The sequence below is a fragment of the Coregonus lavaretus genome (genome assembly GCF_964263955.1).
Source record: "Coregonus lavaretus genome assembly, contig: HAP1_SCAFFOLD_337, whole genome shotgun sequence".
Classification (NCBI taxonomy): domain Eukaryota; kingdom Metazoa; phylum Chordata; class Actinopteri; order Salmoniformes; family Salmonidae; genus Coregonus; species Coregonus lavaretus.
Window position 1 is genome coordinate 95,126 of NW_028160985.1, and position 15,489 is coordinate 110,614.

The window sequence follows — 15,489 nt, forward strand, 5'->3', positions numbered from 1 at the left end:
GGGTAGGGGAAGCCGACAGGGATGTAGCTCAGTTGGTAGAGTCAAGGAAACAGGGAGAGGGGTCAGAGTCAAGGAGACAGGGAGAAGGGTCAGAGTCAAGGAGGCAGGGAGAGGGGTCAGAGTCAAGGAGGCAGGGAGAGGGGTCAGAGTCAAGGAAACAGGGAGAGGGGTCAGAGTCAACGAGAAAGGGAGAGGGGTCAGAGTCAAGGAGACAGGGGAGGGGTCAGAGTCAAGGAAACAGGGAGAGGGGTCAGAGTCAACGAGAGAGGGAGAGGGGTCAGAGTCAAGGAGACAGGGGAGGGGTCAGAGTCAAGGAAACAGGGAGAGGGGTCAGGTGCAACGAGAGAGAGGGATCAGAGTCAACGATAGAGAGAGAGGGGTCAGAGTCAATGAGACAGGGAGAGGGGTCAGAGTCAACGAGACAGGGATAAGTGTCAGAGTCAAGGAGACAGGGAGAGGGGTCAAAGTTAAGGAGCCAGGGAGAGGGGTCAGAGTCAACGAGACAGGGAGTAGTGTCAGAGTCAAGGAGACAGGGAGAGGGGTCAGAGTCAAGGAGCCAGGGAGAGGGGTCAGAGGCAACGAGAGAGAGAGAAGGGTCAGAGTCAACGAAACAGGGAGAGCGGTCATAGTCAAAGAGACAGGGAGAGGGGTCAGAGTCAACGAAACAGGGAGAGGGGTCAGAGTCAACGAGACAGGGAGGGGGGTCAGAGTCAACGAGACAGGGAGAAGGGTCAGAGTCAAGGAGTCGGAAGAGGGGTCAGAGTCAAGGAGGCAGGGACAGGGGTCAGAGTCAATGAGAGAGAGAGGTGGTCAGAGTCAGGTAGACAGGGAGAGGGGTCAGAGGCAACGAGACAGGGGAGGGGTCAGAGTCAAGGAGGCAGGGAGAGGGGTCAGAGTCAATGAGAGAGAAGGGGGTCAGAGTCAACAAGATAGAGAGGGGTCAGACTCAATGAAACAGGGAGAGGAATCAGTCAATGAAACACAGAGAGGGGTCATGTGCAACGAGAGAGAGGGGTCAGAGTCAACGATAGAGAGGGAGGGGTCAGAGTCAATGAGACATGGGAGGGGTCAGAGTCAAGGAAACAGGGAGAGGGGTCAGAGTCAACGAAACAGGGAGAGGGCTCAGAGTCAACGAAACAGGGAGGGGAGTCAGAGTCAACGAGACAGGGAGGGGAGTCAGAGTCAACGAGACAGGGAGAGGGGTCAGAGTCAACGAAACAGGGAGGGGAGTCAGAGTCAACGAGACAGGGAGAGGGGTCAGAGTCAAGGAAACAGGGAGAGGGGTCAGAGTCAACGAAACAGGGAGAGGGGTCAGAGTCAACGAGACAGGGAGAAGGGTCAGAGTCAACGTGAGAGAGAGGGGTCAGAGTCAACGAGAGAGAGAGGGGGTCAGAGTCAGGTAGACACAGGGAGAGGGCTCAGAGGCATCGAGACAAGGGAGGGGTCAGTGTCAACGAGAGAGAGAAAAGGGTCAGAGTCAACGCGAGAGAGAGAGAGGGGTCAGAGTCAACGTGAGAGAGAGGGGTCAGAGTCAAGGAGAGAGAGTTAGAGAGGGGTCAGAGTCAAGGAGAGAGGGAGAGGGGTCAGAGTCAACGATAGAGAGGGAGGGGTCGGAGTCAATGAGACATGGAGAGGGGTCAGAGTCAAGAAGACAGGGAGAGGGGTCAGAGTCAACAAAACAGGGAGAGGGGTCAGAGTCAACGAAACAGGGAGGGGGGTCAAAGTCAACGAGACAGGGAGAGGGGTCAGAGTCAACGAAACAGGGAGGGGGGTCAGAGTCAACGAGACAGGGAGAGGGGTCAGAGTCAATGTGGCAGGGAGAGGGGTCAGAGTCATCGAGAGAGAGAGGGGGTCAGAGTCAGGTAGACAGGGAGAGGGCTCAGAGGCATCGAGACAAGGGAGGGGTCAGAGTCAACGAGAGAGAGAGGGGTCAGTGTCAACGAGAGAGAGAGAAGGGTCAGAGTCAACGAGAGAGACAGATGGTTCAGAGTCAACGTGAGAGAGAGGGGTCAGAGTCAACGAGAGAGAGAGGGGGTCAGAGTCAGGTAGACAGGGAGAGGGCTCAGAGGCATCGAGACAGGGGAGGGGTCAGAGTCAACGAGAGAGAGAGGGGTCAGTGTCAACGAGAGAGAGAGAGAGGGGTCAGAGTCAACGAGAGAGAGAGAGGGGTCAGAGTCAACGTGAGAGAGAGGGGTCGGAGTCAACGTGAGAGAGAGGGGTCAGAGTCAATGAGAGAGAGTTAGAGAGGGGTCAGAGTCAAGGAGAGAGGGAGCGGGGTCAGAGTCAACGATAGAGAGGGAGGGGTCAGAGTCAATGAGACATGGAGAGGGGTCAGAGTCAATGAGACAGGGAGAGGGGTCAGAATCAAGGAGCAGGGGAGGGGTCAGAGTCAACAAGAGAGAGAGAGGGGTCAAATTCAAGGAGAAAGGGAGAGGGGTTAGTCAAGGAGGCAGGGAGGTGTCAGAGTCAAGGAGACAGGGAGAGGGGTCAGAGTCAACGATAGAGAGAGAGGGGTCAGAGTCAATGAGACAGGGAGAGGGGTCAGAGTCAAGAAGACAGGGAGAGGGGTCAGAGTCAAGGAAACAGGGAGAGGGATCAGAGTCAACATGAGAGAGAGAGGGGTGAGAGTCAATGAAACAGGGAGAGGGGTCAGATGCAATGAGAGAGAACGGTCAGAGTCAATGATAGAGAGAGAGGGGTCAGAGTCAACGAGACAGGGAGAGGGGTCAGAGTTAACGAGAGAGGGAGAGGAGTAAAGATGGAGTAACATCATTATTGTCCTTGTTTGTTTGCGCTCCTTATCTTCCGTTGACAGACTCGGCGGTCCACGTGTGTGTGTGTGTTCCTGTTCCAATGAACACTATGTATTCAACTTCTATCTCATTACATTGTGCCTTACAGCAAATAACATAACATAACAACACGGCTTGAATCATTTCAATTACCATTAAACCCATATCCCAACTCAGGTCAACTATACAGGATATGATCCCACTGTCACATCAAGCACTATAAGGCTTCATTATAGGACTTCATTATAGGACTTCACTATAGGATTTCACTATATACTTCATTATAGGACTTCATTATAGAACTTCACTATAGGACTTCACTGTAGGACTTCACTATAGGACTTCATTTTAGGACTTCATTATAGGACTTCACTATAGGACTTCACTATAGGACTTCACTATATGACTTCACTATAGGAATTCATTATAGGACTTCACTATAGGAATTCATTATAGGACAATATTATAGGACTTCATTATAGGACTTCATTATAGGACTTCACTATAGGACTTTATTATATGACTTCATTATAGGACTTCACTATAGGACTTCATTATAGGACAATATTATAGGACTTCATTATAGGACTTCATTATAGGACTTCATTATAGGACTTCACTATATACTTCATTATAGGACTTCATTATAGGACTTCACTATAGGACTTCATTATAGGACTTCATTATAGGACTTCACTATAGGACTTCACTTTAGGACTTTACTATAAGAATGTATTATAGGACTTCACTATAGGACTTCACTATAGGACTTCACTATAGGACTTCACTATAGGACTTCACTATAGGACTTCACTATAGGACTTCACTATAGGACTTTGTTATAGGACTTCACTATAGGACTTCACTATAGGATTTCACTATAATAATTCATTATAGGACCTCACTGTAGGACTTCACTATAGGACTTCATTTTAGGACTTCATTATAGGACTTCACTATAGGACTTCACTATGGACTTCATTATAGGACTTCACTATATACTTCATTATAAGACTTCATTATAGGACTTCACTATAGGACTTCATTATAGGACTTCATTATAGGACTTCACTATAGGACTTCACTATAGGACTTCACTATATGACTTCGCTATAGGACTTCACTATAGGACTTCATTATAGGACTTCACTATAGGACTTCATTATAGGACAATATTATAGGACTTCATTATAGGACTTCACTATAGGACTTCACTATAGGACTTCATTATAGGACTTCACTATATACTTCATTATAAGACTTCATTATAGGACTTCACTATAGGACTTTACTATAAGAATTTATTATAGGACTTCACTATAGGACTTCACTATAGGATTTCACTATAAGAATTCATTATAGGACTTCACTGTAGGACTTCACTATAGGACTTCATTATAGGACTTCACAGTAGACTTCATTATAGGACTTCATTATAGGACTTCACTATAGGACTTCACTATAGGACTTCATTATAGGACTTCACTATAGGACTTTACTATATGACTTCACTATAGGAACTTCATTATAGGACTTCACTATAGGACTTTACTATATGACTTCACTATAGGACTTCACTATAGGACTTCATTATAGGACTTCACTATAGGACTTTACTATATGACTTCACTATAGGACTTCATTATAGGACTTCACTATAGGACTTCATTATAGGACTTCACTATATACTTCATTATAGGACTTCACTATAGGACTTCATTATAGGACTTCACTATAGGACTTTACTATAAGAATTTATTATAGGACTTCACTATAGGACTTCATTATAGGACTTCACTATATACTTCATTATAGGACTTCACTATAGGATTTCACTATAGGACTTCACTATAGGACTTCACTATAGGACTTCGTTATAGGACTTCACTATAGGACTTCACTTTAGGATTTCACTATAATAATTCATTATAGGACTTCACTGTAGGACTTCACTATAGGACTTCATTTTAGGACTTCATTATAGGACTTCACTATAGGACTTCACTATGGACTTCATTATAGGACTTCACTATATACTTCATTATAAGACTTCATTATAGGACTTCACTATAGGACTTCATTATAGGACTTCACTATAGGACTTCACTATAGGCCTTCACTATAGGACTTCATTATAGGACTTCAGTATATACTTCATTATAAGACTTCATTATAGGACTTCACTATAGGACTTCATTATAGGACTTCACTATAGGACTTTACTATACGAATTTATTATAGGACTTCACTATAGGACTTCACTATAGGATTTCACTATAAGAATTCACTATAGGACTTCATTATAGGACTTCACTATAAGACTTTACTATATGACTTCACTATATGACTTCACTATAGGACTTCATTATAGGACTTTACTATAGGACTTCACTATATGACTTCACTATAGGACTTCACTATAGGACTTCGTTATATGACTTTACTATAGGTTACTATATGACTTCACTATAGGACTTCACTATAGGACTTCACTATAGGACTTCACTATAGGACTTCACTATAAGAATTCATTATAGGACTTCCCTATAGGACTTCATTATAGGACTTCATTATAAGAATTCATTATGATGCCAAATGGTGTTCATCACATGGCAATTGATTTAATCTCAAAGCATAGTCAATTAAATGCATTCATCCAAAATTACAAGACCATTAGTGGTGAGTGGCCAAAAAACAACAGAATGTGAGGGAATGCACCATGATTTATTTCAGCTTTTATTTCTTTCATCACATTCCCAGTGGTGTACATACACTCAATTAGTATTTGGTAGCATTGCCTTTCAATTGTTTAACTTTGGTCAAACGTTTCGGGTAGCCTTCCACAAGCTTCCCACAATAAATTGGGTGAATTTTGGCCCATTCCTCCAGACAGTGCTGGTGTAACTGAGTCAGGTTTGTAGGCCTCCTTGCTCGCACACACTTTTTCAGTTCGGCCCACACATTTTCTATAGGATTGAGGTCAGGGCTTTGTGATGGCCACTCCAATACCTTGACTTTGTTTTCTTTAAGCCATTTTGCCACAACTTTGGTCCCCCCTTTTTCCTCCAAACATAACGATGGTCATTTTGGCCAAACAGTTCTACTTTTGTTTCATCAGACCAGAGGACATTTCTCCAAAAAGTACGATCTTTGTCCTAATGTGAAGTTGCAAACCGTAGTCTGGCTTTTTTATGGTGGTTTTGGAGCAGTGGCTTCTTCCTTGCTGAGTGGCCTTTCAGGTTATGTCGATATAGGACTCATTTTACTGTGGATATAGATACTTTTGTACCTGTTTCCTCCAGCATCTTCACAAGGTCCTTTGCTGTTGTTCTGGGATTTATTTGCACTTTTCACACCAAAGTACGTTCATCTCTAGCAGACAGAACGTGTCTCCTCCCTGAGCGGTATGACGGCTGCGTGGTCCCTTGGTGTTTATACTTGCATACTATTGTTTGTACAGGTGAACGTGGTACCTTCAGGCGTTTGGAAATTGCTCCAGACTTGTGGAGGTCTACAATTTTCTTTCTGAGGTTTTGGCTGATTTCTTTTGATTTTCCCATGATGTCAAGCAAAGAGGCACTGAGTTTGAAGGTAGGCCTTGAAATACATCCACAGGTACACCTCCAATTGACTCAAATGATGTCAATTAGCCTATCAGAAGCTTCTAAAGCCATGACATCATTTTCTGGAATTTTCCAAGCTGTTTATAGGCACAGTCAATTTAACCGACTTGCCAAAACTATAGTTTGTTAACAAGAAATGTGTGGAGTGGTTGAAAAACAAGTTTTAATGACTCCAACCTAAGTGTATGTAAACTTCCGACTTCAACTGTATGTGCAAAGTTAGCGTACGCGACGCATCTGGTGTGGTCAGCATGTGAGACACTCTGGTGTCCCCATCAGCAAGAGACATGAGAACATTCTAGGTAATCCTTTATATGTTGCCTTGGGAGCTACTTGATCATGTCAAAACACCCAGCCTGTTGTCTCACAGTGTATAAATCACCTGGTGCAATGGCAGTGTTGTGTTCACCACCGCCCAAAGCGAGAACGATTCAAGACCGAGACTGGAGCAAATCGAATCCGATTCAAGACCGAGACTGGAGCAAATCAAATCCGATTCAAGACCGAGTCAAGATCATTATTGTAATTGTGTCAAATCGCCACCATAATTAGAGTTCAAAATGTCCAGTATTTCGGTGTTCGTATTTCAGACATTCAGAATGGTGAAAAAACGCAGAGGGGCAAATAGAGAGCCACTCTACAAACGATCACTAACCCAAACAGGTCTATGATAGATAAAAATACTAAATATCTTACAACTTCCTCCGGTCTCCCCTTATAATATTGAGTTTACACATTTCCAACAATTCCCCCCACTCTTCCCTACCAGCGAATCAAGGAAATGATGGACAAAGGTTTAGGATATTTTTCCATGGAAATAAAGGACAGTAATGTTACGAGTAACAAGTTTCAATAGGCGTTAAGATATTAACGTGTCGTGAAAGGAGTGTGGATATTTGGCCTGTGCTGACTGAATGGGAGCTGATAATTAAGAGTTTTTTTACTTCTCTGGTATCGTCTGCTGGTCTCAGGAAGAAATTACAAGTCCTCGTGGATGCTGTGGGGGGTGCTTTGCTGCAGGAGGGACTGGTGCACTTCTCAAAATAGATGGCATCATGAGGAAGGAAAATTATGTGGATAGTCCTACAAACCTGACTCAGTTACACCAGCTCTGTCAGGAGAAATGGGCCAAAATTCACCCAACTTATTGTGGGAAGCTTGTGGAAGTCTACCTGAAACGTTTGATCCAAGTTAAACAATTTGAAGGCAATGCTACCAAATGCTAATTGAGTGTATGTAAACTTCTGACCCACTGCAAATGTGATGAAAGAAATAAAAGCTGAAATAATTCATTTTTTCTACTATTATTCTGACATTTCACATTCTTCAAATAAAGTGGTGATCCTAACTGACCTAAGACAGGGAATTTTTACTAGGATTAAATGTCAGGAATTGTGGAAAAACTGAGTTTAAATGTATTTGGCTAAGGTGTATGTAAACCTCCGACTTCAACTGTATTTAGGCTTGCCATAACAAAGGCGTTGAATACTGAATACTCAAGACATTTCAGCTTTTCATTTTTACTTAATTTGTAAACATTTCGAGAAAAAAAATAATTCCACTTTGACATTATGGGGTATTGTGTGTAGGCCAGTGGCAAACAAATCTCAATGTAATCCATTTCCAATTCAGGCTGTAACACAACAACACGTGGAAAAAGTCAAGGTGTGAATGCTTGAAGGCTCTGTGCATCACTGTCCACCGGTCCATCCATAAAACATTAAAAATGTGTCCTGTTTTCTAAGGCAGCAGCCTTTACCTATAAGCTCTACTTTCTGTCTTTGTGTTTGGGTCTTTCATTCTCCTCTGGGATTGGTGAGAGGGAACAAAGTGGAGGGACCTCATTGAACTTCTCCTGTAATGCCATGGTAACAGGCGTACGCACACACACAAACACGTACGCATTCATATACACACACACACTACTACACGCATGCACAGGGACACACACGGTTGCACGCAGGCACACACACACACACACACACACACACACACACACACACACACACAGCCTGTCAGGTCTCTGTGAACACAGCCGGCTAGTCCTATTTGTAGTAAGGCATAAAAAGGATCCATTGGTTACTGCACTGATCAGAGACTACTCACATCATTACAGACTGATCAGAGACTACTCACATCATTACAGACTGATCAGAGACTACTCACATCATTACAGACTGATCAGAGACTACTCACATCATTACAGACTGATCAGTGACTACTCACATCATTACAGACTGATCAGAGACTACTCACATCATTACAGACTGATCAGAGACTACTCACATCATTACAGACTGATCAGAGACTACTCACATCATTACAGACTGATCAGAGACTACTCACATCATTACAGAATAAACAGGTCTATTTCATTACAGACTGATCAGAGACTACTCACATCATTACAGACTGATCAGAGACTACTCACATCATTACAGACTGATCAGAGACTACTCACATCATTACAGACTGATCAGAGACCACTCACATCATTACAGACTGATCAGAGACCACTGACATCATTACAGACTGATCAGAGACTACTCACATCATTACAGACTGATCAGAGACTACTCACATCATTACAGACTGATCAGAGACTACTCACATCATTACAGACTGATCAGAGACTACTCACATCATTACAGACTGATCAGAGACCACTCACATCATTACAGACTGATCAGAGACCACTCACATCATTACAGACTGATCAGAGACTACTCACATCATTACAGACTGATCAGAGACTACTCACATCATTACAGACTGATCAGAGACCACTCACATCATTACAGACTGATCAGAGACTACTCACATCATTACAGACTGATCAGAGACTACTCACATCATTACAGACTGAACAGAGACTACTCACATCATTACAGACTGATCAGAGACCACTCACATCATTACAGACTGATCAGAGACCACTCACATCATTACAGACTGATCAGAGACTACTCACATCATTACAGACTGATCAGAGACTACTCACATCATTACAGACTGATCAGAGACTACTCACATCATTACAGACTGATCAGAGACTACTCACATCATTTCAGACTGAACAGGTCTATATAATTACAGTCTGAACAGGTCTATATCATTACAGAATAAACAGGTCTATATCATTACAGACTGAACAGGTCTATTTCATTACAGACTGAACAGGTCTATATAATTACAGACTGAACAGGTCTATATAATTACAGACTGAACAGGTCTATATCATTACAGACTGAACAGGTCTATTTCATTACAGACTGAACAGGTCTATATAATTACAGACTGAACAGGTCTATATCATTACAGACTAAACAGGTCTATTTCATTACAGACTGAACAGGTCTATATCATTACAGACTGAACAGGACTATATAATTACAGACTGAACAGGTCTATTTCATTACAGACTGAACAGGTCTATTTCATTACAGACTGAACAGTTCTATTTCATTACAGACTGAACAGGTCTATATCATTACAGAATAAACAGGTCTATTTCATTACAGACTGAACAGGTCTATTCCATTACAGACTGAACAGGTCTATTTCATTACAGACTGAGCAGGTCTATATCATTACAGACTAAACAGGTCTATATCATTACAGACTGAACAGGTCTATTTCATTACAGACTGAACAGGTCTATTTCATTACAGACTGAACAGGTCTATATCATTACAGACTGAACAGGTCTATATCATTACAGACTAAACAGGTCTATATCATTACAGACTGAACAGGTCTATATCAGTGTGCCCTTTTCTGTCACATCACAGATAATCAGGTTACATGGGCGGTTTATATCTATGAGCAAATTATCGAACGTGTCCTTGATTTGCCAACAAAGAGAAAAATACCACTCATTTGCAAGTCGCTTGGCAACCAGTCAGTCATTGTTCCACCTAGCCTACTAAGTTGTGATTTGCCACAAAGGAGCATTTATGGAAACGGATGGCTGATCTCCTGGTGACTCTTACCCAGTGATAACAATCAATTCTGGGACACACAGAGGTTGTTTGGCCCACGGCGAGGTGGAGGTAGGTCTGCATACCAGAGTTATCCTCTCCCTCTCTCTCCATAGATCTACCTCTGCCTAGGGTAGGGGATAGGGTTAGATATGCCTCTGCATATAGGGGGTAGGGGATGGGGTTAGATATACCTCTGTATATAGGGGGTAGGGGATAGGGTTAGATATGCCTCTGCATATAGGGGGTAGGTAATAGGGTTAGATATACCTCTGTATACAGGGGGTAGGGGATAGGGTTAGATATACCTCTGTATACAGGGGGTAGGGGATAGGGTTAGATATACCTCTGTATACAGGGGGTAGGGGATAGGGTTAGATATACCTCTGTATATAGGGGGTAGGGGATAGGGTTAGATATACCTCTGTATACAGGGGGTAGGGGATGGGGTTAGATATACCTCTGCATACAGGGGGTAGGTAAGTATTCAGACCCCATAACTTTTTCCACATTTTGTTACGTTACAGCCTTATTCTATAATGGATACACTTCTTTATTTTCTTCATCAATCTATACACAATACCCCATAATGCCAAACAGGTTTTTAGAATGTTTTGCAAATGTATTACAAATAAAAAACAGAAATACCTTATTTACATAAATATTCAGACCCTTTGCTATGAGACTCGAAATTGAGCTCAGATGCATCCTGTTTCCATTGATCATCCTTGAGTGTTTCTACACCTTGTTTGGAGTCCACCTGTGGTAAATTCAATTGATTGGACATGATTTGGAAAGGCACACACCTGTCTATATAAGGTCCCACAGTTGACAGTGCATGTCATAGCAAAAACCAAGCCATGAGGTCGAAGGAATTGTCCGTAGAGCTCCGAGACAGGATTGGGTCAAGGCACAGATCTGGGGAAGGGTGCCAACACATTTCTGCAGCATTGAAGGTACCCAAGAACACAGTGGCCTCCATCAATCTTAAATGGAAGAAGTTTGGAACCACCAACACTCTTCCTAGAACTGGCCGCCCGGCCAAACTGAGCAATCGGGGGAGAAGGGCCTTGGTCAGGGAGGTGACCAAGAAACTGATGGTAACTCTGACAGAGCTCCAGAGTTCCTCTGTGGAGATGGGAGAACCTTCCAGAAGGACAACCATCTCTGCAGCACTCCACCAATCAGGCATTTATGGTAGAGTGGCCAGACGGAAGCCACTCTTCAGTAAAAGGCACATGACAGCCCGCTTGGAGTTTGCCAAAAGGCACCTAAAGGACTCTCAGACCATGAGAAACAAGATTCTCTGGTCTGATGAAACCATGACTGAACTCTTTGCCCTGAATTCCAAGCGTCACATCTGGAAGAAACCAGGCACCGCTCATCACCTCGCCAATACCATCCCTACGGTGAAGCATGGTGGTGGCAGCATCATGCTGTGGGGATGTTTTTCAGCGGCAGGGACTGGGAGACTAGTCAGGATCAAAGGACAACGACCCTAAGCACAAAGCCAAGACAACGCAGGGGTGTCTCTGGGACAAGTCTCTGAATGTCCTTGAGTGGCCCTGCAGAGAAGAATGGGAGAAACTCCCCAAATACAGGTGTGCCAAGCTTGTAGTGTCATACCCAAGAAGATTTGAGGCTGTAATCGCTACCAAAGGTGCTTCAACAAAGTACTGAGCAAAGGGTCTGAATACTTATGTAAATGTGATAAGTCAAGGTCTAAGGTCGTTTGAACTCTGAAGCAGGTTCTCATCAACAAATGTTTTCACTTTGTCATTGTGGGGTATGTGTGTAGATGGGTGAGATGTTTTGTTGTTGTTGTCATTTTTGAATTCAGGCTGTAACACAACAAAATGTTGAATAAGTCAAGGGGTATAAATCCTGTACCTCTGCCTAGAGGGGGTAGGGGATAGGGTTAGATCTATCTCTGCCTGGGATAGGGGACAAGGGGGCAGGGGGTTGATTTGTTACTCAGGGTCCATCTAGGAGGAGGAAAGACACTCAGGTCACATGTTCATTCACATAACTTCACTGGAGATTTACCACCAAACCTGAGTAGATGAGCAAAAGTGATTGATTTGGCCCTGGATAGAGCAAAACACACAACTTATTGCTTCATTTATATGTCAACACATTAATAGTACGCTCATATGTGGCATATAGGCAACAACTTAAAAAAAAAAAAAGATTACTGTGACCAATGACTACTCAAGACACCTAGACACATGGGGTCATACTTCAGTTTCAGTTGTAACTTTCTTTTTAAGCGTCCTCTTTGTTTACGGACTTTTGCTTTTTTCCCCTCCTCAAGCCGCCAGTCTTTTAATATTCACAGCCACTTGCTGTCAAGGAGATGAGTGTTGAACACAGTGAGAGGGCGTCAGCAACCAGAGCCCAGTCCGATAAACTCCCTATCCCCACAGAGATATGATTGCCCTTTCATCTGCCAATGCAAAAACCCTACACAGTGTGTCGGTGCTTTGAGTTAGCTGCTCTGCTCTGCTCGCTGAATAAAAAACATGGATGATTCTAGCTGCATGGACCCCTTTTCTCTCATCTGCCTAGAATCAACCCCCTCCCTCCCCTGCTAGCACTAAACTGCCTTAGGCTATTATATATATATATATATATATATATATATATATATATATATATATATATATATATATATATATATATATATATATATATATGTATGTGACTTTTATTTTCACAAACACGGGAGAAGTGGCAATGCTGAGGACAGCAATTGTGTGACTGGAATTAGATCCAGAATGCACCTGTGTACTATGAAGGCTAACAGCCTGTATGATCTGAGGGGAAACAGTTTGCCAGAACATTCTGTATTAGTCAGTGGAACACTGAAGCGTCTGTCCGTGAGACAGAGCGAGAGACAGTAGATAAACAGAGACACAGGAATGTGATGTATAAAATCACATTTCCCGTGTCTCTGTTTACCTACTGTCTCTCTCTGTCTCACGGGGAGACGCTTCAGGACACTGAACTGATGTTACTTACTGACTGGTTGAAACATCATTTGAGAAAATGGGATGATGTAATTCACGGCAATCTTAAGAGCATATCACTTTTAGGAATATGAGTGGTGTAAAGTTCATCGGGAAGACTTTTCCAACAGAAAGTACTTTTTGAGGTTTATACAGAATGACTGTTCTGGGAAAAGGTTTAAAAGGCAATAAAGGAAACAATAGAAGGATAGATGGGAGATGTACTAGTCCAACTCAGTCTCAGTTCTTCCACGAGTAGCTACCCCCCCCCCCCCCCTATAAACTTGTTATGTTCCTAAATGGCTGCCATGCATACCCATCAACCATGTGGTGCCATCACAAAATAAGTTCCTAACATCAAGGGTCTTTCCCGGTTCAATAAAGACTGAATAAAATAAAAAGGTTGATAGTTTGGCTGTTTGGCTGAGTTTGCCAAACAAAGTGTAAAGCATTTTGCAAAGCCCCCCCCCCCCCCCACCCCACCCCCCCCCCCCCCCCCCCTCTGTTTTTTACTTAACACTTATTTTTCTTAAAACCGCATTGTTGGTTAAGGGCTTGTAAGCATTTCACTCTAAGGTCTACACCCGTTGTATTCGGCGCATGTGACAAATACAATTTAATTTAGTGAACATACATATATATATATATATAAAGGCCATCCATCATGAGAAATACCACTCAGTAGTTCAGCAGGGAGGAAAACCCAATAACCTGGCCTCTGGAAGTGGAAAGTCTGACAGGATAATGTGCTGTGAGATGGTGAATCAGACATCCATTACTGATAAATACTATTTTTTTCTTACAATAGCAATGAAACATCAAAATATATTAACCGGCGCACAAGTCTTTCTGGGTAATGGTCCTCTGATTCACCATCATCTACAGCACATTTCTTATCTGAAAAGGAAACATAACAACACCTATATTTAGAGTAAAGTAGCCAAAGGTCCTCTCAAACTACAGCTTCCCAGAAATAATTATATTCCTGGATTTGGACCACTTCAATTTCTATTTTGTTTCATTGAAGTCATTTCAGAAAACACTGAACTTGCACCATGCCTTTCACTCTGTTCCGGCTGACGGGATGGAACCTGCCCAATCGAGTTCCCGGGGTCGCTGCTGAAGTCGCATCAGTCCATTATCATTGATTAAGAAATTAAGTTAATGAGTTTATTGTATTGGTGGTGAGGCAGAGCGGAACTGGCCTGAGACGAGACGTTTTTATTGCAATATCAGCTTTTTCCTTTCACGTTGCTCTCATTGACATTACCATGAGGCATCAATTACCTTCCAGCAGAAACTCATTTAGCTCTCTTCTCCTTCAGTGTTGGCCAGCCAGCAGTCACCACCATAAGGAATTCCTGGAAAATTGAAACAAATACTTTCCCTCTAATATACTGACCTGGTTTCCCCCTCTTTGATTCAATGCGCCATCCTCCCTTTCTGTCAAGCGGAGGGAGTTCTGCCATCCTTCCTGATAATGGAGCCCAAGGCTTGCTTTATGTGGGTTCAGGCAGTGGGCTGTACGGTAAGGCTTGCTTTATGTGGGTTCAGGCAGTGAGCTGTACGGTAAAAGGTCCTAGGATAATTAACTTGAAGAATGAGAGGGAGTTGGTGCAGAATTAGAATGAACCACATATGACCTCTGGCTATGACCTCTAAAAGAAATCAAAGGTTTTAAAATCTCACATATTAGCCTAACTGGAATGCTTGTTTGAATTGCAAAAGCGGCTTCCTCTCCACATGGCCCGACAGAAGGTTTAGGGAAGGTGAGGGATCCCAGGATTAGGGTTACGGTTATGGTTGAGCCCGGGATGTGGACATGAGGCTAGGGTTAGGGTTAGGGTTAGGGTTAGGGTTAGGGTTAGGGTGAGCCGGGATATGGACATGAAGCTAGGGTTAGGGTTAGGGTTGAATCGGGATGTGGACATGAGGCTAGTGTTAGGTTGATACGGGATGTGGACATGAAGCAAGGGTTAAAGTTGAGACGGGATGTGGACATGAAGCTAGGGTTAGGTTGAGACATTCTAACCAAGAGTTCATCTCCAGGTGGTTTATGTTTAACCCCCTTTCCATCCCATTGCCG